The following is a 23732-nucleotide window of genomic DNA, read 5'->3' as shown; positions in this document are numbered from 1 at the left end:
AGACTTCCTCTTCATGTTCAGTTTGTCCAAAGGCGGAGACAGTGACACCAGCACTGAATGGGCGCCGGGCATCACCTTTCATTCCACCACATCACAACTCCGGGACCATGAGTGCTGTCACCACAAGAACAGAGGCGGCACGGGAGGTGAGTGTAGGCTTTATCATTTTATCAGCGCACAACATTTAGGTTAAGAAGCAGTTGTGGTAATAGCGGACAACCCCTTTTAAATGGAGTAAGGAGTAGAATTTTTAGAGATAATAACATAGGAGAAGCTATTATATTATTAAAGGGATTGTCCACTACTAGCCAGCCGCTGCTTAATCAGCTCAGGACCTGAATTAAAATATAAGCAGTGTATAGCCTCAACTCCAGGAATATCGGTGCCGCTGTAGTCAGTGGTGACATGACATTGTTGTTTTGTCTGCTGAAGCCTTTAATATTTCATCAGAGCAGACGGCCGGCCTGACAGCCTATTAATAAACTGCAGCTGACGAGTGGCTGCTCATTGGCTGCAGCAGTCACGTGACACAATAATGTAACTTCACCACCAGAAACAGTGGTGCCAACATTGACGGAATGGCACTGCTACAGGAGGTACGTATTCAGTGGCTGGGCTTTTCCTTAAGCATGGCAGCCAATCAGTGAGCTCAGTGGCTCTGCCCTTGCAGACAGAACACGCCCCTGAGGAATGCTAATCTCACTGATTGGCTGCCGCACTGTCAATATGACATTAGTGTCGCAAGCAATACTAGACACTTAAGCAGCCAAGGTCCAAGATTTTCTAGAAACTGGCAACCCCTTTAGCTCCCTGTACTAGCAAACACTGAGGCTGAAACAGTAGGATGTATTGAGGACATTTCTACAATGTAAATAATGCTTCTATTTACTGGCAGCAATCAGAGATATTGAAATTGCGTAATAACAATTAATACCATGATTAACCTTTATATTGCTTATACATAACATTTTATATAGTCATTGCTGGGAATATTTTAAACTTAAACTTCCTGATTTTTCAGGAAGAATTTTCAGCAGGCTCATTATCCTCAGAGACCGGATTACAATGTCAGGTGTGTAAGCTCTATACACAACTCATAACACAGTGACAATTGCCAAACATTTAAAAAAATACATATAAGACAAAAATCTGATTTAAAGTACAGGTTATTTTCTGATTGCATATCCATTTAAGATCGGTGTTGGTCTCTGCTTGCAACCCTCAATGAACAAAACGTCATATTGAATTAGTATGTCATAAAATGGACATTTTAGTAAAGTGTTTAAAGATTATCTGTCTCTTATATTTTAAATTTGATGATAACTATTAACTAACATGCTGATTGGTGCAGCCCAGGTTCTGAGATCACCACGATCAATGACTTACAAAACCATTGTGCAGTGGAGTGGTGACCTGGCTCAATAGATCAGGAGGAATCTCAGCGCTTCTGTATGGTGAGCAGCACTCTAGCAGCTTTTTGAGAAATCATTGGGGGGTCTCAGTACATGGACCCACGGATTATAAAAACTGTAGATGAGAGTTACTCTTTATACTCTTTTTATTTCTATAGAGAATATCCTCTTATTATATAGGTGGGATCTTTGGTAAGATAAGGAAATGAAGCTTAGATATAAAGTCATAGTAAGGCTAGGGTCACACATCCGTAGACTCTCATTCTAGAGAACTGGGTAAATTATGCTAATGACACTGATCAGGGTTTGATCTGAGTGTCAGCATAGTGTACGCTAATTCTCTCAGATGAGAAGATGGGAAAAAAACATTTCTTTATCTTTTTCATTTTGTGAGTCCGCAGAAATCAGACTGCACTCAGATGTCATCCTAGTGCCGTCTGATGTTTCCCACGCACCCATAGACTTGAATGGGTGAATGTCATCTGATTTCAGAGAGAAGACGCAGCATGCTGACAGTAAACAAAAAAAAAAATCAGTCATCATATGCCCTAGCCTTTTTCGATAAACTTCCCTTTTCTTTTCATGTTCTGTCACATGGGGTTATGATGTAAGATTGTTTAAATTAACGATCAACAGGACATAATGGAAAACATTGCTAGGATTGATATATACAAGTGCTTCTCACTAAATTAGAATATCATTAAAAAGTTAATTTATTTTAGTTCTTCAGTTGAAAAAGTGAAACTCATATTATGATACTATTATATTATATAGAGACATTACAAACAGAGTGATCTATTTCAAGTGTTTATCTCTGTTAATGTTGATGATTATGGCTTACAGCCAATGAAAACCCAAAAGTCATTATCTCAGTAAATTAGAATACTTTATAACACCAGCTTGAAAAATAATTTTAAAATCTGAAATGTTGGCCTACTGAAATGTGTGTTCAGTAAATGCACTCAAAACTTGGTCGGGGCTCCTTTTGCATCAATTACTGCATCACTGCGGCGTGGCATGGAGGCGATCAGCCTGTGGCACTGCTGAGGTGTTATGGAAGCCCAGGTTGCTGTGATAGCAGCCTTCAGCTCGTCTGCATTGTTGGATCTGGTGTCTCTCATCTTCCTCTTCACAATACACCATAGATTCTCTATGGGGATAAGGTCAGGCGAGTTTTCTGGCCAATCAAGCATGGTGATACTGTTGTTTGTAAACCAGGTATTGGTACTTTTGGCAGTGCGGACAGGTGCCAAGTCCTGCTGGAGAATGAAATTTCCATCTCCAAAAAGCTTGTCAGCAGAGGGAAGCATGAGGTGCTCTAAAATTTCCTGGTAGATGGCTGCGCTGACTTTGGTCTTGATAAAACACAGTGGACCTACACCAGCAGATGACATGGCTCCCCAAACCATCACTGATTGTGGAAACTTCACACTAAACCTCAAGCAGCTTGGATGATTGTGGCCTCTCCACTCTTCTTCCAGACTCTTTGGCCTTGATTTATAAATGAAATGCAAAATTTAATATAATCTGAAAACAACACATTGGAGCACTGAGCAACAGTCCAGTTCTTTTTCTCCTTGGCCCAGGTAAGATCCTTCTGGCATTGTCTATTGGTCATGAGTGGCTTGTCACAAGGAATGCGACACTTGTTGCCCTTGTCCTTGATACATCCGTGTGAAGCAATGACTCCAGCAGTCCACTCCTTGCGAATATCCCCCAAATTTTTGAATGGCCTTTTCTTAACAATTCTTTCAAGTCTTTGGTTATCCCAGTTGCTTGTGCACCTTTTTCTACCACACTTTCCTTCCACTCAACTTTCCATTAAAATGTTTGGATACAGCACTCTGTGAACAGCCAGCTGCTTTAGCAATGACCTTTTGTGGCTTACCCTCCTTGTGGAGTGTGTCAACAACTGCCTTCTGGACATCTGTCAAGTTAGCAGTCTTCTCCATGATTGTGGAGCCTACTGAAACAGACTAAGGGACCTTTTTAATCTCTTAGGAAGCCTTTGCAGATGTTTTTAGTTAATTATTGTAATTTACTAAGATAATGACTTTTGGGTTTTCATTGGCTGTAAGTAGTGATGAGCGAGTTTACTCGTTGCTCGGGTTTTCCCGAGCACGCTCAGGTGGTCTCCGAGTATTTGTTATTGCTCGGAGATTTAGTTTTTGTCAACGCAGCTGCATGATTTACGGATGCTAGATAGCTTGAATGCATGTGGGGATTCCCTAGCAACCAGGCAACCCCCACATGTACTCAGGCTGGCTAGCAGCCGTAAATCATGCAGCTGCATTAACAAAAACTAAATCTCTGAGCACTAACAAATACTTGGAGACCACCCGAGCATGCTCGGGAAAACCCGAGAAACGAGTATACTCGCTCATCATTAGCTGTAAGCCATAATCATCAACATCAACAGAAAACACTTGAAATAGATCCCTCTGTTTGTAAGGACTCTATAATATGAGTTTCACTTTTTGTATTGAAGAACTGAAATATATTAACTTTTTTATGATATTTTAATTTATTTTGAAGCACTTGTACATAGTTTGTCCAGGAATTGTGATAACTTATACTATCTATTCAGAGTAACTGAGGATGTCTAACTCAAATATCAAAGCATTTCATTTTAATTAATGGAGAATGCAGGATCTGACAAGGCAGCTTCACATATTATATCACTTTTCGAATGAAGTATTGTAGGAAAAGAAAATATTCAACTTAGCTCATAAAATATTGTTGACTTACCGTAACTTGTGAAGATGAAAGCTAAAAATGTAAAAGTGACAAGCAGAGGATTGCTGCTTAGGAGAAAAGTATCTGGGTCATAAATATCATCTTTTAATTCTATTAAACTAGAAACTTTATATGTTGTTATGAACTGTTGAATTTTCATTAAAGGAGTTTTTGGGATCAGACATAATTAGGGTAAATTTAGTAAATGGTATAAAATAAGAAAACAATTCCCACAACTCTAGTACTCCCTAACCAGTCTATTTTCTTCCCAGCAGGTAAATGACTGGCTACAGTGACAACATGAGTAGATGGCATGTTCTACTGCCGGAAGGAAAAGACAAAACTAGTCGTGGTCCTGAAAAGTCAGCACTATAGAGGTATGGGATTTATTTGGAAAGCAATGACTTTTGTTATTTTATGTCATTTCGGCTATGTACACACTGCGAATGTGCCCACTGTTGAGTGAGTACGCTGAGGCGGTGAGTGCTCGACAGTGGTCCCAGTCAAGATGGATATCTAAGCATCCTTCCACCATGGGGACTCAGTGACAAAAATGCATACTGCATAATTTACATTTATATGCAGTGTCCAACTGTATAGGAAAGGGCAGTCATGTGGATGCATAGCAGCCAGATGTAGGCAAAAAATACACTTAACCCTCATGTGATGAATGGTGGTGTATAGGAATCATAGTATATGTAATGAAAAGCCCCTGGTTGTAGATGCAAAATGCACCTAAGGCTACTTTCACACTAGCGTCGGGCACTGTACGTCGCAATGCGTCGTTGTGGAGAAAAAACGCATCCTGCAAAGTTGCCCGCAGGATGCGTTTTTTCTCCATAGACTTTTATTAGCGACGCATTGCGACGCAGTGCCACACGTTGCAACCGTCGTGCGACGGTTGCGTCGTGTTATGGCGGACCGTCGGCACAAAAAAACATTATATGTAACTTTGCACATCGTATCCGCCCCCTCCTCCCTGGACCTTACAATGGGGCAGCGGAAGCGTCGTAAGACTGCTTCCGCTGCCCACGTCGGGCATTTTTTTCACAGTATGCGTCGGTACGTCGGGCCAACGCAGTGCGAAGGCCCCGTACCGACGCTAGTGTGAAAGCAGCCTAACTTTACTGCCATTAGTTGAATTTTGGCACATTCCAGAAATCACCTTGTGAGGGCTAGCGGAACGCACCAAATAATAAGAAAGATAGAGTAAGGTGTGTTCGCAGCCCGGGGTCCACCGTGCAGAGATGGAACCTGCTGCCAAGTAATGACTGACTATATGGCGGTACAGGTTAACTTCACCCTGTGTGAAGGAAGCGAACCCTGTTGCGTCACAGGGCTGTGGTACCGCACCAAGAGCGCAAGCAAGGAGTCTCAGAACTCAATCCCAAGACACAGGATTTGAGTTCATATAGACCTCTTGCACTCGACACCGCAACTGGGGTGTCAGAGTGAAAGAAATAATAATAAAGATGCACGAGAGTGCGTGCGGTGCCGAACTGGCGGACGCCACTAACCACCCAGGCTTGGGTCAGGAAAGCACTGTGAAAGCGCTCGGCACGGCACTGGCGGTCACAGCAATTAGACGCTGTTTTGTGTGTTACGTGCTGATGGCTAAGTCGGGCGCTAGATAGCAATCATCCACCTTACGCGAGCAGTCATACACAAGGGAGGGGATAATTAATGAATGACTTTCACACATCAACACACACACGTTTACAAGTTTACACTAGCGCATGGTCGTGCGGTCATGCGAACATTTTATAGCTGCAGCATGTACAGGACCTTCCCAGAAGGACCAATGGGAGGCTGCCACAGAAGTTGAGCACCTTCAGGACCTTCCTGGAGGACCAATGAGATCTGCTGCAGTATCTGAGCATGTGACCCTCAATCTCCAACGGGAGATCTTGCCCTGGGCATGATCAGAAGGGGAAAAGCAGGACTTAGTCCCAAAAGCGTCTGCTCGCCGCTGCCCAGCACTGGCTTCAATGGCAGAAGCTGGAAAAGCAGCAGTAACCCTATGCACAGAGTGAGACTGAGCAAGACTCCACTGCGGCTGGAGAAGAATGGGAGACCGCAGCAGACATGGTTCGAGATTCCCCCTGTGCAGCGGTGGGAACTCGACTCCTAACAAACCTCGAGGCTATGTTCCCCCAATGTCTTGTTCGGAAAACATTGAAGCTGTTAAAGCACCACTCCAGCATTTTTTTTAAATTTCAGCACTAGAGTGGTGCTACTAACGTAAGGTCCCTGCACCTGATATCACCCACCACCCGCTATCTTCAGATCTTCCTGGTGCTGCTCTGGTCCCGCTCCACCATCTTATGACCACAACTTCTGATTGACTGGGAGTCAAAGGAAAAACTATGGAGTGGTGCTTCCTCTAAGAAGCCACCCACTCTCTACAATGGAAAACTCTGTGTCCATCAAAGCAGCGGATGCAGTACTGATGGCAGGATTGGTGCCGCTCCTCAAGGTCAGTATCGTTTTTTAAAATGCAAAGAGGAAAGGACCTAATAATCAGGAGATGTATTTTTTTTTTAATACAAACTCATTCTAATTAATATATAGCTTATTATCTCCTGGTTATGGTTCTCAATTCTACAGCACTTCTCAAAACACAAAAACTCTAACTAGCAAATCTCCATTAAAATCGCAGATTTAATTGTGCATGAATTAACCCCTTGAGGATTTATACCCCAACCATAAGACAAAAATAACTAGAGCTCCCCTCCTTAAAAAACCTGTAGCAGTCACCACACTTACACATTCGAATATTGATGGTGCAATCCATTTTTATCCTTAGACTAGATGGTGGCCCGATTCTAACGCATCTGGTATTCTAGAATATGTATGCGTAGTGTATAGCACAGCCCACATAGTATATTTCACAGCCACACAGTACATTGCGCAGCCCACGCAGTACATTGCGCAGCCCACGCAGTACATTGCGCAGCACATGCAGTACATTGCCCAGCCCACGCAGTACATTGCGCAGCCAACGCAGTACATTGCGCAGCCAACGCAGTACATTGCGCAGCCAATGCAGTACATTGTGCAGCCCACGTAGTACATTGCGCAGCCCACGTAGTACATTGCGCAGCCCACGTAGTACATTGCGCAGCCCACGTTGTATATTGCGCAGCCCACATAGTACATTGCGCAGCCCACATAGTACATTGCGCAGCCCACGTAGTACATTGCGCAGCTCACATTGTACATTGCGCAGCCCACGTTGTACATTGCGCAGCCCACGTAGTATATTGCACAGCCCACATAGTATATTGCGCAGCCCATGTAGTATATTGCGCAGCCCACGTAGTATATTGCGCAGCCCACGTAGTATATTGCGCAGCCCACGTTGTACATTGCGCAGCCCACGTTGTACATTGCGCAGCCCTCGTTGTATATTGCGCAGCCCACGTTGTATATTGCGCAGTCGACGTAGTATATTGCACAGCCCATGTTGTATAGTGACGTAGTATATTGCCCAGCCATGTAGTATATAGCACAGCCCATGTAGTATATTTCCCAGCCCATGTAGTATATTGCGCAGCCCACGTAGTACATTGTGCAGCCCACGTTGTACATTGCGCAGCCCACGTTGTACATTGCTCAGCCCACATAGTATATTGCGCAGCCCACGTAGTATATTGCGCAGCCCACGTTGTATATTGCGCAGCCCACGTAGTATATTGCGCAGCCCACGTAGTATATTGCGCAGTCCACATTGTATATTGCGCAGCCCACGTTGTATATTGCGCAGCCCACATTGTATATTGCGCAGCCCACGTAGTATATTGCGCAGTCCACATTGTATATTGCGCAGCCCACGTTGTATATTGCGCAGCCCACATTGTACATTGCGCAGCCCATGTTGTACATTGCGCAGCCCACATAGTATATTGCGCAGCCCACGTAGTATATTGCGCAGCCCACGTTGTATATTGCGCAGCCCACGTAGTATATTGCGCAGCCCACGTAGTATATTGCGCAGTCCACATTGTATATTGCGCAGCCCACGTTGTATATTGCGCAGCCCACATTGTATATTGCGCAGCCCACGTAGTATATTGCGCAGTCCACATTGTATATTGCGCAGCCCACGTTGTATATCGCGCAGCCCACATTGTATATTGTGCAGCCCACGTTGTATATTGCGCAGCCCACGTAGTTTATTGCGCAGCCCACGTAGTATAGTAACGTAGTATATTGCCCAGCCACGTAGTATATAGCACAGCCCATGTAGTATATTGCCCAGCCCAAGTAGTATATTGCGCAGCCCACGTAGTACATTGCGCAGCCCACATTGTACATTGTGCAGCCCACGTTGTATATTGCGCATCCCACGTAGTATATTGCGCAGCCCACATTGTATATTGCGCAGCCCACGTAGTATATTGCGCAGCCCACGTAGTATATTGCACAGCCCACGTTGTGTATTGCGCAACCCACGTTGTATATTGCGCAGCCCACGTTGTATGTTGCGCAGCCCACGTTGTATATTGCGCAGCCCACGTAGTATATTGGACAGTCGACATAGTATATTGCGCAGCCCACGTTGTATAGTCACGTAGTATATTGCCCAGCCACGTAGTATATAGCACAGCCCATGTAGTATATTTCCCAGCCCATGTAGTATATTGCCCAGCGACGTAGAATATTGCCCAGCCCACGCAGTATATAGCAATGTTGGCTTCATATCCCTGTTACAAAAAGAAATAAAATAAAAAATAGTTATATACTCACCTTCTGGAGCCCCGGATCCAAGCGAAGCGGTTACCGACGCTGCTCGTGCGCTCCGGTGTCAAGAGTGCATTGCGGTCTCGTGAGATGATGACATAGCGGTCGATCCGGGGGCCAACGGACGGTGAGTACATAACGATTTTTTATTTTTTAAATTATTTTTAACATTAGATCGTTTTACTATTCATGCTGCATAGGCAGCATGAATAGTAAAAAGTTGGTCACACAGGGTTAATAGCAGTGGTAATGGAGTGCATTACACCGCGGCATAACGCGGTCCGTTACCGCTGCCATTGACCCTGTGTGAGGGCAGACTGGAGGGGAGTACGGAGCGGGCACTGACTGTGGGGAGGAAGGAGCGGCCATTTTTCCGCCGGACTGTGCCCGTCGCTGATTGGATTGGTCGTGGCTGTTTTGCCACGACCAATCAGCGACTTGGATTCCATGACAGACAGAGGCCGCGACCAATGAATATCCGTGACAGACAGACAGACAGAAAGACAGACAGACAGAAAGACGGAACTGACCCTTAGACAATTATTAATATTACGAAAGTAACTTGAAATGTGAAATTTGCATGAGTTCAGTGCAAAGTCAATTTAAGGTTAATTGATGTCCACAATGTGTAACCCTGCACCTAAAAGGCCCACCTCTGAAGATGGAGAGGAGAGTAAGCTTAATTGAACTCTTTTCAAGTAATTAAACCTAAGTACATACCTATAAGTGGATCTTTGGAAACAGATGACAATGTTGTAGCCCGCAGTTAATGTGCTGCAGTGCGCTGAACAGCTTGCATTTTTTTTATTTTAAATTTTAATGAGAATTTTGATAAGTTGTTTGAAAGTAGCCTTAGGCTTATTTTGAAAGACTATTAATTTGCTTCCTCCAAATCAAAGAAATAACACAAAAAAGGGATTAAAGTGCTATGTTACTGGATCCTAAACTTGACTACCAAGAAGAACGCGAGGAGGTAGAGCAAATTAAATGCTGGAAAGTTTTCTTTCTTTTGTTAAATATTTAGTTGACACATAGATTACAAATGGAAGCTTCCCAGGGGGAACGTAAAAATAGATTTGGAGCACTTAATTCCATTACTGTGGCCGTGATGAAAATCATTTCATGCACCAAAACATGCTATATATAAACTTTTCTAACACATTACAGAAATAATTACAATGTTCCTTACAGCATGAACTCTAAACCATAACATGGGGCAAAGATTCTTGACATTAACCCAGATAATCATATTAGGTAATTTACGTTTTATGCAATGGATGAATCAGTCAAGAGCATGTTTCTAAATTACTGTCATGTTTCCTCATAAAGGTCAACTCATCCCCATTGTATTCTATTTTTACAAATGGAGACTTTCATTTAAGCCACGTTCACACATTCAGTATTTGGTCATTACTTTACAGCAGTATTTATAAGTAGTGTTGAGCGATACCGTCCGATACTTGAAAGTATCGGTATCGGAAAGTATCGGCCGATACCGGCAAAGTATCGGATCTAATCCGATACCGATACCCGATACCAATACAAGTCAATGGGACACCAAGTATCGGACGGTATCCTGTATGGTTCCCAGGGTCTGAAGGAGAGGAAACTCTCCTTCAGGCCCTGGGATCCATATCAATGTGTAAATGAAAGAATTAAAATAAAAAATAGGGATATACTCACCCTCCGACGCAGCCTGGACTTTACCGCCGTAACCGGGAGCCGTTGTACCTAAGAATGCGCGCTTGAAGGGCCTTAGATGACGTCACGGCGCTCTGATTTGTCCGTAGCGGTCGCGTGACCGCTACGCGACCAATCACAAAGCCGTGATATCACCTAAGGTCTTTCAAGCGCTTGAAATACCTTAGAAGACGTCCGCAGCTTCTGATTGGTCACGTAGCGGTCGCGTGACCGCTACGCGACCAATCACAAAGCAGTGACGTCTTCTAAGGTATTTCAAGCGCTTGAAAGACCTTAGGTGACGTCACTGCTTTGTGATTGGTCGCGTAGCGGTCACGCGACCGCTACGGACCAATCAGAGCGCAGTGACCTCATCTAAGGCCCTTCAAGCGCGCATTCTTAGGTACAACGGCTCCCGGTTACGGCGGTAAAGTCCAGGAGCCGCCGGAGAGGTGAGTATATCCCTATTTTTTATTTTAATTCTTTATTTTACACATTGATATTAATCCCGATACCGATTCCCGATACCACAAAAGTATCGGATCTCGGTATCGGAATTCCGATACCCCGCAAGTATCGGCCGATACCCGATACTTGCGGTATCGGAATGCTCAACACTATTTATAAGACAAAATCAGAAGAGGAACAATCAGAGGAAAAGTATAATAGAAACACGTCACCACTTCTGCATTTTTCACCCACTCCTGGTTATGACTTACAAATATTGAGATAAAATACTGCCCAAATACTCAAAGTGTGAACGTGACCTTAAAGCAAACCTGTCAGTGCAACAAAATTGTTTGTTTTAGTAACCAAAATCTTTTGAGAGGTCCCTGTGTGCTATTCCTCTATTGTTCTTCTTGGAAGCATCTCTTTCAAGTTGTACGCCATAATATACTACAACATGCAGGGCTGGACTGGGACTAAAATTCAGCCCTGGCATTTGAAGTTACACAGGCCACTTGCCACATGGTGATTGTATAATATCTCTTTGTACACTTGTAGGCAGGGCCGGTTTTAGGCAAAGTGGGGCCCTAGGCAAAGTTTAAAATGGGGCCCCAAATGCTAACATATTGCACATCACACAAAAGCATTTCGGTTGTATTTACAAGCGCTGAGTTCAGGCCGCTAAATGAGTTTGATCGACAATACTGAAGTTGTTCAACGCTTGTTTCCCGGCCTCTTTCCACCAGCTGAGGAATAATGATGGGACGGAACGATCACTAATAGATCACTAACAGATCACCATACAGTATCATGTTATCAGCAGCACATCTACAGTTTACACCGGCGATGTGCTGCTGAGAACAAGGATTTTTGTTCCAGCAAAAACAATCTGAATATGCAGCATTTTACTTGTTTAGTAAAATACACCCCATAGTCCTCCATATATTATAATGTGCACCACAGTCCTCCATATAGTATAATACACTCCCTATAGTCCTTCATATATTAAAATACACTGCTCAGTCCTGCATATAGCATAATACACTCCTCATAGTGCTCCATATAGTATAATGCACCGCCATAGTCATCCATGTAGTACAATTCACTTCCCATAGTATAATGCACCCCATAGTTCTTCATATAGTATAATGTATTCCCCAGAGTCCTTGATATAGTATAATGCAGCCCACATACAGTATAATGCAGCCACCACCCTACAGAATATAATGCAGCCACCCCAGAGTATAATGCAGCCACCCCAAAGTATAATGCAGCCACCCCATAGAATATAATGCAGCCCCCTCATAGTTTAATGCAGCCTCCTCATAGAGTATGATGCAATCACCCCTCAAAGAATATACATATAATACAGCCCCCCATAGAATATAATGTAGCCCCGAATACAATATAATACAGCCCACCTCCCCACAGAATATAATGCAGCCCCATCAAAGAGTATGATGCAATCATCCCTCGTAAAATCTAATACAGGCCCCCATAGAATTTAATGCAGCCCCTCATAGTATATAAAACAGCCTCCCCCATAGAATATAATATACCCCCATAGTATATAACACAGCCTCCCCATAGAATGTAATATACCCCCACAATAGTATATTACACAGCCACATAGTATATAACACTGCCTCCTCCATAGAATATAATATACCCCCCATAGTATATAGCAAAGCCCGCATAGTATATAGGAAAACCCGCATAGTATATAGCACAACCCGCATGACAGATAACACAGCCCACGTAGTAGTATACAACACAGCCCACACAGTAGTATACAGCACAGCCCACACAGTAGTGTACAGCACAGCTCACGTAGCAGTATAAAGCACGGCCCACGTAGCAGTATACAGCACAGCCCACATAGCAGTATACAGCACAGCCAACGTAGCAGTATACAGCACAGCCCACATAGCAGTATACAGCACAGCTCACGTAGCAGTACACAGCACAGCCCATGTAGCAGTATACAGCACAGCCCATGTAGCAGTATACTGCATGCCCACATAGCAGTATACAGCATGCCCACGTAGCAGTATACAGCACAGCCCACTTAGCAGCATACAGCACAGCCCACATAGTAGTATACAGCACAGCCCACATAGTAGTATACAGCACAGCCCACATAGCATTATACAGCACAGCCCACATAGTAATATACAGCACAGCCCGCATCTCTCCTCCCCCCCGAGAATGGCCCCACAGTCCAGTAAAAAAACAAAACAAAACACACTTCTCACCTCTCCTCGTGCCCGCGTTGCTCCCTGCTCCTGTCTCGGCGGCTGCTGCTGCATTGCCTGGCACACAATGAGTGCGCGTGCACCCGCAGTGTCAGAGGCAGAGCGGGGAATGGTGGGAGAGGGGGCGTCAGCAGACCCCCTCTCCTCCATCATTGCATTCAACTTTACCAGCCGGTACAGTTGAATGTGGCGGCGGCACTGGTGGGGGGGTGAGTCGGGGGGGGGGGGGGTGAGTCTTTTATGGTGAATAATACCTGCTCAGCTTCATACATTTGCATTTACACATTTACTATATACTCCATTCATTTAATATGAGGCAGGATATAAAATGCTGAATTACTGCAGTCCTTTACTTTCTCCCTGCTGATACCAGATGCTGAAGCAGATAGAGAGTCAGAGAATAAGAATAACTTATATATCTTACAAGAACTGGAAAATGTGCAACTATTTAGGTTCCTGTAAAATGAGTTTGCTAGTTGATAAAGTCCTGTGATTACAGAAGCCTTTACGCTGATTCAAAAGAGGAATGCAAAGTATATTGTGATCAGGCTTCTAGACATGGCGATTGGTGACTTAGATGCAAGTTTCTGTAATATGGCAAAAAATAATCACTTTTTTTTCTGTAATAGAAAATAAAGTTCTGCAACACACAAAGAAACATTTTCACTAATATACTGGGCACAATGATTTATAAGCACATGACTTGGCTTCGTACTACTTTCATGACCACCACACATTTATCTAATGGAAAATGATCCTGGTTACATTGTTGACTTGGAATTAATTTGTTGCTAGCATTACTTTTCATCAAAGAATCAAAAAAAGGAGTGGTCAGAACAGCCAGGCACATCTGTGCTACTCCAGAACTATGATAGATGCCAGCTCCAGGACCTCGGGTGCCACACCACCAAAGTCAAAAAGTGAGACTCCAAATGCAAATATCAAGAAGAAGTGGCAAAGGCACTCACCGTCCCTTTTATGTCCTTTATTTGGAAATCACATAATTTTTGACTGAATGGGACAATATTTCTGCAGTGTTCAAAGGATCTTCTGCAATTGGTTTTAAAATATAATAACCAGAATTATATTGAGGGGAATATCGAACTTCATCAAATTAAAAAGGAATTACGTTCCCGTTACACGGATAGCCGGTGGTCATCTTTCAATAATAAATTGGGTAAGAAATGAATACCTATTCAAATAGAAATGAAGCAAAGGAAAAGGGATACGTTTATCCGTGATAAAAATGACTTTTGATACTGGTAATATTTTTTGTGGAATAAAAACAATGTTTGACAAAAAAAAAAAAGAGATTTAATTCTGGTTATAAAAAGAATAATTTCAGAAGGAATAAAAAAGACTATTTGACCACTGATTCTGACTCGAGTGTGAATGAGGGGATGGACATTTCTTTGGCCCCCCACAAATAGCTGTTGGTGTTGGCACCGGAACCCCTTTAGGAGGAAAATCAGACGAGGACGTAGGAGGAAGAAATGCAGGAGCAATACGAAAAAGGAAACAGGTCTCCTGGAGATAGACTATAGAGATCAGTCTGGTAGTGATCAAGTTGTTAATTTAACAGAATATGTCTTGACTCTGTAGTTATATCTTTGCTATCCAAAGGTTTGGGTTTTTGTTTGCCGGGGGAATATAATTTGGTGGACTTTAAGATTGATATGTATAAGGCTATTAGAAAAATTAATTTACATAATTTTTTTGCTTTATCTGAACAAAAAGACTCTATTGCTGCAGAGGGTGAAAACCATATTCTGTGGGACGCTTAGCTTTTATGGTGTCAGGTAACAGCGCCGATGACCCTTTAAATTCAGTTAGAGAAGATGCATTATTGTTATGTAGTCTGACTGAATCATCTGATAGGGCTGTTGTTCCAGATGATGATTTACAGGTGACCCAATTTATGGGAGGTGTTAAGTCCTCATACATACAACCGATTTCCCCAGGTAATACAATTGATTTATTTGCCGAACAGGTAGTGAGGGATGTGGAAGCATTGTTAGATCCCAGGATGACCACGAATTTGAACAAAGCAGAACGTAAGGCTCTGTCTAAGAAGTTGGCATGATACTATAATTCGGAAAGCTGATAAGGGGGGGGGAATACTGTGCTTTTGACGAGAGAATATTATCTGGAGGAGGCTGGTAAACGATTATCAGATAGCCGTACTTATTGTCCGTTAAAAAATGATCCAACTGTTGAATATAAAAATGAATTGAGAATGTTTCTTAGGACACAAGTAGAGAAGGGTATTTTGTCTCATAAAAAAGCTGAGAAGTTGTTGTCTGAGTTCCCATGTAAACCTCATTGGTACCACATACCGAAGATTAACAAGTCCCGTTACTTTCCCCCCAGTAGTCCAATTGTGTCTGGGATAGGGTCACTCACTGAGCCCCAGTCCCAGTACATGGATTGGTTATTATGCCCACTTCTAAAAACTGTACCCGCCTACATTAAAGACACAGGTGATTTTTTAGCAGCCATACGTGAATTTGACTGGCAGGATGGCTTTGCATTGGCTTCAATAGATGTAGAAAGCCTGTACATGATAATTCCCCAAACTGGAGGAGTAGATGCTATATAAATGATATTAGCAAGTACTAACAATAGCGAAGAGTTTAACAACTTTATTGGTGAAGGAATTTGTTTCATTTTGGAGCATAATGCATTCAAATTTTTGGATACCTGGTACATGCAGTGGGTAGGTACTGCGATGGGGACGCCCGTTGCATCTACCTATGCTAATCTATACCTAGCAGTTTTTGAGGAAAAATATGTTTATTCCATGAGGACCCACCTTCTGAAACACATCAAGTTGTTCCTCAGATTTGTGGACGATATCTTTTTTGTTCGGGATGGATCAGGAGAGATATTCCAGGAATTTGTGGACTATCTGAACAAGTCAAATTTCATGAATATGTATTTTACCTCTGTATATGGGGGGTTGGAACTGGAATTTTTGGATGTTAAGGTGAAGGTCTTTGAAGGGAGGATTAACACAGAAGTTTCTAGAAAGCCTACCTCCACGAACTCGCTCTTGCATTTTGATAGTGCTCACCCCTTTCATGTAAAAAAATCGATACCCTATAACCAGTTTTCAAGGACCAAAAGGATCAATAATGATCGTGAGCGTTTTGTGGCACAATCTAAAGAATTTTCTGAGAGAAGATATCCTAACAAGCTTCTGGATAGGGCCCTAGAGAGGGCAAAAATTTCAGACTTACCCCCTACAGGTCGGAAGTCTATTGACAAAAGTAAAGATATTCAAATAAGAGGAAAAAGATTTATCTTTAATTTTGAATTTGGCCCATTAGATTAGACAAATTAGAATGGCAAATAACAGGAATTGGCATGCCTTGGAAAAAGAGGAGGGTATCTCAGAAATAATAGCTAGGGGTCCTTTAGTCATCAACAGGAGGACCAAAAATCTAAAAGACATATTGGTACATAATCGGATTGTAGCAGAGTCTAGCAATTGGTTACAAAAGGGTATCCCGAGAGGTAATTTTAGGTGTGGCTGTTGTTCTTTCTGCCCATACATTTTGACCAGCAAATCTCTAAAAATTGGTGGAATAACACACGTAAGGCGGGACTTAATCTCTTGCCACACGCGATTTGTTGTATACGTTTTATTTTGTCCTTGTGGTTTCCATTATATTGGAAAAACGCCCCGCTTGTGCGTTTTACAGAGCATTTTAATTCGATAACAGCAGGAAAAGGGGTCCCCAGATTAATCAGTCACATAAGAGAGAAACATGCGGGTGGATGTGCTTCATCAAACAACATCCAACTGAAAGAAGAAACTCTGCAAACAGTGAAGGACAGGTGAGGAATTAGAAGGACAACTGAAGCCTACAGGATCCCCAAAGCCTGTGTGTTACATCTCTGTGTACATCATTTTACTATGTCACTAGGGAAGCAATTTCTACTGACCTTGACTTTTTTTCTTCAAAGATAATAATTGCAGTTGATTTTTGCTGACACAGTGAATGAACCGACGCCTTTCAACCCTGGATCTACAGTTTATGCATCATCAATGGGCCTTGTCTGCCGCCGATAGCCATGCACTGCAGTTCAGCACTGGAGGGTCTGAGCTGTATTCTGGTTCCTAGTTTACTGTGTTTTGCAATTATACCTATTACGAAGATGAAACATTCCCTTTAAAACTCTACACAGGGTAGGAGCCAAAATAATACATTAATAATTCAGTAGTAACAGTGTTCTAAAATACAGGAACATTTTATATGGTAGAGAAAATGCTGTTACCTTTAGATAATGAAACAACAACATGGACAAACAGTTGTATTAACTCCTGAGTCCAAAGAAGAGAACCATGAGATTATCACTAAAAAACTATATATTGCTATCAAAAAATCAATAAAACAAGGTTACAGAACTTATATTACAAAAAGATACCCAAGGGGCCGAAAATACCCTAAAAAGGAATATGCGTTGCCATAATATTCATTGCCACACTACTAAAAGCAGAAGGTAAACAACAATTACAATAAACCTGAATAAGATATATTGTATAGCCAGATCAACCTGATGCATGTTATTGTGCATATAAGAAAATCCACTGTGCCCCTATGGGGAATACATACTATGCTATCCCGACATGCAGATACAGGATTTACAAGGAGTAAAGTGCAAAGTATAGGTTATCTCACCGCCGTAACTTGTAAGTGAATGAAGGCTGCAGATCCTTGGTACTGGGTGATTCGGCGTGCCCCTGTCGCCCCGACGCGCGTTTCGCCCTTAGCTTCATCCGGGTGCGCCTTCTAAACTTAGTTATGAATAGATCAAAGCTAAACTTGATTTGATAATAAAGTAGCTTTTAAAATTGTTCCAAGAGAGGAGAAATACGGATTACAGATCAAAACAGATGAGATTTTTTAAATTGATTGCACTGTGAATGCCATACTTCAGCTGCCTATAGACTTGGTACATAGATCCTGTAGAATCCAAAGAAAGCTTTTTTTAATATAAACCTACTGCAAAAATGCTTTCCAGCCCCAAATACATGCATCTAAAAGGAATCCATCAGCAGGTTTTTGCTATGTAGTCTGAGAGCAGCATGATGTAGATGCTGAGAGCCTGATTCCAGTAATGTGCCATTTACTAGGCTATGTCTTGCTGCTTCAATAAAATCAGTGTTTTATCAGTAGGAGATTATCACTACAGGACTAGGTGACTTGTGCCTCCTAGTCCTGCTCTGTGTAACCACACCCCCATCACTGATTAACAGATTTCTGCCTATGTACAATGTACACAAGAAGCTGCCAATCATTGGTGTGGGTGGAGTATTACAGGGCTCAGCATTTGAGCACTACTAGATCTGCAGCAGGGAAAACTGTGATTCTATTAAAATGACAGCATGCAGATCAGCAAGTGACACATTGCTGGAATCGGAGTCTCAGCTCCTACATCATGCTGCTCTCAGTTTAAAAAGCAAACACTTTCTGACAGATTCCTTTTAACCCCTTAACAACTGCCGATACGCAGTAAATGGTGGCCACTAAGGGGCCTTATTCCCTCATCGCCATTTTAAAACAGAGATCGGGAATTTTGGGGTTAAAGGTATAACATCCCCCAGAGTCTGAAAATCTCAATGGTCCCAGCTACTCTGGGTACATGAAGGGTGGGCCTTGAGCATGTCACTAGAGCACCCGCGATACACAGTGCATACCCGAGCACCCGATGCAAACTCGAGTAGCAAGCACTTGCACTCATCACTAATGAAGACATATTCAATATGACAACCTAATGTTATCAAATTCTGTGAAGCACCTTACGGTTCAAAATACTCACTATACCCCAGGATAAAATTCTTGAGGGGTGCAGATTTCAAAATGTGATCAGTTGGGTGGATTTCTTAGGGGCACTGCAAATGTGACATCTCACCCACAATCTATTTCAGCCAATTTGTGTTTCAAAATTGAAATGGTGCAATTTCCATTCCGAGCCCTGCAGTTTCTCCAAACAATTTTTTTTGAGTACATGTGGGGTATCGCTGTGCTTGAAAGAAAGGAGGTAACAAACTGTTATGTCCACTTTTTGGTGTTACTTCTTACAAAAGTGAAAAAATTGAGGCTAAAGCAACATTTTAGAGGTAAAATTTATTTATTTTTTTTCATTCCACTTTGCATTAATTTCTGTGTAGCATGTGAAGGGCTAAAACATTTCCTGACAGCAGTTTTGAAGTATTTGAGAGGTGCGGTTTTTAAAATGGTACTTCTTTTGGGGTGTTACCTCATGGTCCATTGAAATCTGATTAGGTCTCTAAAGAAACAGGTTTTGCAAATGTGTTAAAAAAATGAGAAATTGCTGCTATACTTTCAACCCTTCTAACAAAATCAAATCATTGAAAAATCATGCAGATGTAAAGAGACCATATGAGAAATGTTATTTACTCATTATTTTATACAGTGTGCCAAACTGGTTTAAGGATATAAAGATTGAAAGTTTGAAAATTGTGATTTCTTCAAATAAAATTTTGGCTAAAATTGCAATATTTTCACAAGTAAACGCAACTCATATCGAACAAGTTTTACCACTATCATGAAGTACAATATGTCAGGTAAAAACAGTCTCAGAATCAGTGGAATCCATTGAAGTGTTCCAGAGTTATTAACACAAAGTGACACTGGTCAGATTTCGAAAATTTGGCTTGGTCATGATGGACAAAATTAGCTCCGTCACTAGAAGGTTAAGTAAAACATTACCCACAAATATGTCCATAACCTTTAAACTTTCAAAACTACCGGTATGTACATAGTAACCTATAGACAATACTTAGGCTTTAGGGTAGGTGCAGACAATCTGAAATTGGTAACGCTTTGGATGCAGCGCATGTTCGCTGCCTCCAAAGTGCTGCCATCTATTGGACACGGTGAATCAGCATGTGTTCACTGAGCCATGCAGAGTCACCGTGTCCAATACATTCTATGGGTGAAATTTATCTTGCGGAGGCTCGCGTCTGCACAAGATAAATAGACATGCTGTGGTCTGGAGAGACACGCCGCATGTCCATCTCCACGGATGATCCCCGGGCGTCTCTGGACACATAGTGGTCATAGGATTTCTTGATATCCCATCCACTATGCTGTAACAGCTGGACGCAGTGGGTTGGATGCTGCACAAGTACACAGCGTCCAACCCGCAGCGATTACTGATCGTGTGTTCCTACTCTTAAAGGTAATTCTAGGTGGGAGGTCTATGCTGCATCCTTATACCAAGTGAATGGGAAAGATAAGAGACTCACATGAAACTGGCTCCGTATGGCAAAGACACTTGAGAAATCAGCCTTACTGAGATCTCTCTTGGTGATGCACACTGACAGACAAGGCTTTCCTCACACTGCGTTGCCCTGACATCAAATCCATCTGTTCTGCAGACTCCGTGCACAACCTCCCACACTGTCAACGTCCGCTGGGTTAAACCTTATGCTTCATTATATACAGGATTATATCGCATACTAGTGCAGGTTACAGTAATCCCATAACCTGTTCTACGACGCAGAAACATACAAGCAGAACACTGATAAACTGCTGCTAGTTGGGAGTTTTTCTGTATAGAGACATGTGTATCTTCCTCGTGTCCATTTTAGCAGAATGACCTAAAGCTGAATTATTCATATCACATGATGTTATAACCGTACGCCCAGCCATGGAAGTCCTGCCAATGTTTGGCCTGGGAAGCAAATGTGGTCTGTTGTGCCGCAGCAATGTCAACATGTTTACAGAAGTGGTTTATTGCAAAGACCAACGTAATGTTGGGAAAATGTACCATACCCACAAGACGGTCCTATTCATTTGTTTCATAAAATCCTATAAGACCTTTTGCTACATGACAATTTATAGTCTTTAGTTCAATGACCACATAGGTGCTATATGTGTGATAACAGAGGATTCTTTCTTCTGAGTACTAAAAAATCTCAAGCTGCCTATAAAAGCAAATATAACATCAATAAGAGAAACTATCCTGTCCGGACAAAGTCATAAACAGTGTATAAGTGTATGCCTATACTATTAAAGCATCATTCCAACGTTTTTTTTATTTTACCACTGGAGTGGTGCCATTAATCGAGGCTTCCTTGCCCTTAGTCTTATACTTACCAGCCGCCATTTTCATCTGTTTTTAGCACGGCTTCAGTCGTCTTTTCCAGGTTGTGACCTACCGGATCACTCCAGTGTCCGGAAGTCACAACTCAATATAAGACTATGAGAGCCAGAATGTGACCATTACCTCTCACTTCCGGTCAGTCAGAAGTTGTAGTCACAAGATAGTGGCGAAGACCGGAGCAGCACTGGGAACAGCTGAAGACTGTGGCTGGTAAGTATATTTTTAGTTTCAGAGCCAGCCACAATACTCTGTGTATAAAGACAGCTGTCATGCCCCAACATACTTCTAGTCACAGTGCCAAATTACAGTTACAACCACAAAGCCTTATTTAAAGCCAGCAAGATTGCCTGACACAGGGCCCAAAAATTCCTCCATATTTAAAGAGGACTTTAACATTGATTTGCTGTCATCAGGATAGGTCATCAATGTCTGATTGGTGGGGGTGCAACACCTGGCACCCCTGTCAATCAGCCGTTCTCGGTGCCGGTGGCGCACGGAACTGCTCAGTTATGGAGCTGCACAGCACAACTCCATCAACTGAATTGTGGCCAAGCCCCCCTGCAAGTCAATAGGAGGTGGATGTGCAGTACCCGGTGGAAGCCACTATTTTGTTGATGGAGCAGTGCTGTGCAACTCCATAACTGAGCAATTCTGGCCATCACTAACACCATAAACAGCTGATCGTTGGGGGTGCCAGGTGCTGCACTCCCACTAATCAGACATTGATGACCTCTTCTAAGGATAGACCATCAATTTAAAAGTCCCGGACAACCCCTTTGATGTCAACAACATTGCCCTCAAAACAGAGCCAGCCATAGGGCACCACCACACAATCAATCAGAAGCCTCTGCTCCTAATCCAGAGTGAAACTTCTGAAGTGCCAGATACAGTGCCCCATGACAGACCCAGTCACATTGTTGCCACATTAGAGCTCCAAGTATGGTGCCCACATACCAAGTACTAGCCACGGTGAGCCTAGACAAATGCGTAACGAGGTGACGACATTCAATTTCACTACAAAAGAAAGTACCTTATTTGAGCCAGTCTGCATGGTAGTCACGAGGAGTCCGCACATGTGAAAACTGCAATATTTCATTTTTTATGGTTATGTAGATAAATGTGACAAAATGGTAGATGAAGCTGTTACAGACATTGTCTCTTTAAGGCATCCCTCCCAGAGATTTAATGGCAAAACTTATATTTTAATACTATTATTATTATTTGAATTTTATTTTCATGACTTTGAATAAAGTTATACCATATTCTATAGGAAGATTGAAATAATATATTTTCTGCGAGGTACTTTTAAAATATATATCTAATTAGGATAAGAAAATATCAGCTATCGCTTGTCTTATGTCTCAGCCAGGAAACTTGCAAGATGATTGAGTATACGGTAGTTTATGTACCAGATCCCAATACAGAAACTAGCCTGAGGAACCATGGCTTCCTTTACGAGATGTGTGCACCTCTGCTACAAAGACGTATGAATTTTCTACTCTAAGTTATTCATCAGTAATAGAGGCTGAGCTTTATTTCTAAAGAAAAAACTGGAAGTGCAAGTAAAATCTACTGAACTCATCACTAGTTCTTATATTTGTAATTTATTTAGATAAATTATCATTCAGAAAATGTATTATGATTTTACCTATATTAGGCAGTAATATAAGATGTTTCTTGTAAAACCATAAATATAAAAATACTAGATTGTGGCCCGATTCTAACACATCGGGTATTCTAGAATATGCATGTCCCCGTAGTATACCTTTATGACATCATCGTCGCCTTGGCAACCATTATGACATCATCGTCGCCATGCTGTGCCCGTCTCTGATTGGTCGAGGCCTGGCGGCCTCGACCAATCAGAGGCACGGGATTTCCAGGACAGACAGACAGACAGAAAGACAGACAGACAGACAGAAAGACAGACAGACAGAAAGACAGACAGACAGACAGACGGAAAAACCCTTAGACAATTATATATATAGATTTTAGACAACTAATAAAGTTAAGCGATGCCATCAGAGACTTGATTTGGGGCAATAAAGATAAGAAGGAATAAGAATGTCCTCTGAGGCTTTATTCACACATCCGTATTTTTGATCAGTATTTGTATGCCAAAACCAGGGGTGTCTCCATACACAGACCAGGTGTCAGTCTTTCAATTATAGTGTTTGTCTGTAAGTTTCACTCCTGGTTTTGACTTACAAAGGGCTCATACTCACTTGGGAGAAACTCGGATGAGTCTCGCATGTTAAAACCCGGCGCTGCTGCCGTCACTCAGATCGGAGCTTGCGGCCGCATAGGAATACATGCAGCC

General features: G+C 42.3%; 1 protein-coding gene and 1 long non-coding RNA gene across 2 annotated transcripts in view; one reads left to right on the top strand and one right to left on the bottom strand.

Moving 5' to 3' along the window:
- The window catches only part of KCNB2 (potassium voltage-gated channel subfamily B member 2), a 372379-nt gene that overhangs the window by 219299 nt on the left and 129348 nt on the right, over positions 1-23732 (bottom strand). The window lies entirely within an intron of this gene.
- Positions 1366-22878, top strand: LOC143782793 (uncharacterized). Its single transcript, XR_013217050.1, has 3 exons — positions 1366-1454; positions 4424-4525; positions 22778-22878. It is a non-coding gene; the product is annotated as an uncharacterized LOC143782793 (long non-coding RNA).

This window comes from Ranitomeya variabilis, chromosome 6 (genome assembly GCF_051348905.1).
Source record: "Ranitomeya variabilis isolate aRanVar5 chromosome 6, aRanVar5.hap1, whole genome shotgun sequence".
NCBI lineage: Eukaryota > Metazoa > Chordata > Amphibia > Anura > Dendrobatidae > Ranitomeya > Ranitomeya variabilis.
This window is presented reverse-complemented; position numbering and strand designations above follow the sequence as displayed.